This window comes from Octopus bimaculoides, chromosome 25 (assembly GCF_001194135.2).
Source record: "Octopus bimaculoides isolate UCB-OBI-ISO-001 chromosome 25, ASM119413v2, whole genome shotgun sequence".
Lineage (NCBI taxonomy): Eukaryota > Metazoa > Mollusca > Cephalopoda > Octopoda > Octopodidae > Octopus > Octopus bimaculoides.
In genome coordinates this window covers 27,666,463-27,668,386 of record NC_069005.1, presented here as the reverse complement: position 1 = coordinate 27,668,386, position 1,924 = coordinate 27,666,463, and the positions used below count along the sequence as shown (strand labels likewise).

Here is a 1,924-nt window from a genome sequence, read left to right as displayed (position 1 = left end):
ACCAAAGTGAACCTATGTGTATATGAGAATATATATACTATATACATATATATATACACACACAAATACACACACACACACACACACACATATATATATATATATATATAGATAGATAGATAGATATAGATATATGTATATAGATATAGATACATACATATAGATATACACATATATACACACACGTGATAACCACGTGCGGGTACACACCTACTAGAAACAGACACATCGCACATATAATACACACATACATGAGCACACGTATACACGCATAAACGCATAGACACATGTAGTTACACATGCACCATACACACATCAACAGCCGTATATAAACGCACACACGCAAAACACGCACGCAAGCACGCACAACTTCTTACTGAGACGCAAACACCGGCACATGAATTCACGCACGCACGCACGCACGCACACATACAGGCACGCACGTACACGCACACGTACACGTACACGTACACGCACGCACGCACACTCCTACACGCCCTCACTCACTCACTCGCGTCCATGGAAACATGCGCAAGCACGCGATCCAACAGAAGTGACATTCCATCGTATGCGCGATACAACATGCACGAACTCATCAGCTACAGATATCTTGTGGAGTAGCTAAGCCGTGTGTGTGTACATACATACATACATACATACATACATACATACATACATACATACATACATACATACATATACAATATATTTTACTACATGTGCCCATGCTCACAAACATACATACTTGTCACATCGCCGCAAAGTAGCAAACAACGTGTGTGAACAAAACACAAACATACAGACTTAAACACACACACAGCCAGTTTGTAAACTTACATACACACACACATCCATATATATATCGATGCTTTGCGCTCTCGTCCAATTTTGTATTTCATATATATATTATATATACATATATATATATATATATATATATATATACACACACACACACTCAGATATTATATAGACGATACGGGTCGATCTACGAACATTTACGCATACCGGGTTACACAAACTTACGAACTAAAAAAACACGCGTAACAACGGTGGAACTGCGTTTGGTTTCCCTACGATGCGAAGTTCTTGCTTTTAAAAGTTCTAAATTACAACTTCCCTTCAAAATTTCGCGTTAATCTATGTTCCAAACACCAGTTTTAATAATGATGGTAAAGTTATTTTACTAAATTCCTCGTTATTTTTCGAAATTGATTGCAACAAAAACAGCGTATTTCAACAGAAATACATATTTAACAAAAAAAAAAAACAAAAAAAAGATTAACCGGTGGACAAAAAACGAAGAAACAAAAAAAAGAATAAAGTGACACGATATATTATAAACACACACACACACACACACTTTATACGTGACCAGTATAGGCACACAAATATATAGATCATACACACAGCTAGATACAAGTTCACACAGGGCGTCATATGATATAATACACACACGCGCTCACGCGCACACACACACACATACACACGCACATACCTTATGCAGAAGGGAAAGCGCCGATCAAGGTCTGTTTTTACCACCGGCGGAGATATCTTACACGTGAAAACCTGTAACTCCGGTAAGTTCTCATATACGCATCTTGTATACATGTGTAATACACATGATATATATATATATATATATGTGTGTGTGTGTGTGTGTGTGTGTGTGTGTGTGTGTGTGTATGCTTGTTAATTTACCTGTTAGTTTGTCTGTTGTCTGTCGTCTGCCTCTGTCGTCTGTTTTTGTCGAGTTCTATGTCTCTGTCTTGCATGTAACATTTAACGTTTACTTCTAGCGAGGCATTTTAATGGACGAATTGAACAAAAACAAAAGTTTGATACGGTAAAAAAAGAAACAATTATTATCATTATTATTATCATTATCATCATCACCATCATTCTTCTTCTTCTTCTTCTTCTT

At 37.0% G+C, this 1,924-nt stretch overlaps 1 protein-coding gene across 3 annotated transcripts in view; it reads left to right on the top strand.

Moving 5' to 3' along the window:
- LOC106879040 (neuromedin-U receptor 2) overlaps window positions 1-1,924 on the top strand; it is an 88,161-nt gene that overhangs the window by 26,865 nt on the left and 59,372 nt on the right. The window contains exon 1 of one of the 3 annotated variants that reach the window (XM_014928452.2): window positions 69-1,580. The exons of the other annotated variants lie outside the window; for them this stretch is intronic. The gene's annotated coding sequence lies outside the window, so the exon portion shown is untranslated. Of the gene's footprint in view, window positions 1-68; window positions 1,581-1,924 lie in introns of those variants that run through there. 3 annotated transcript variants of the gene reach the window in all.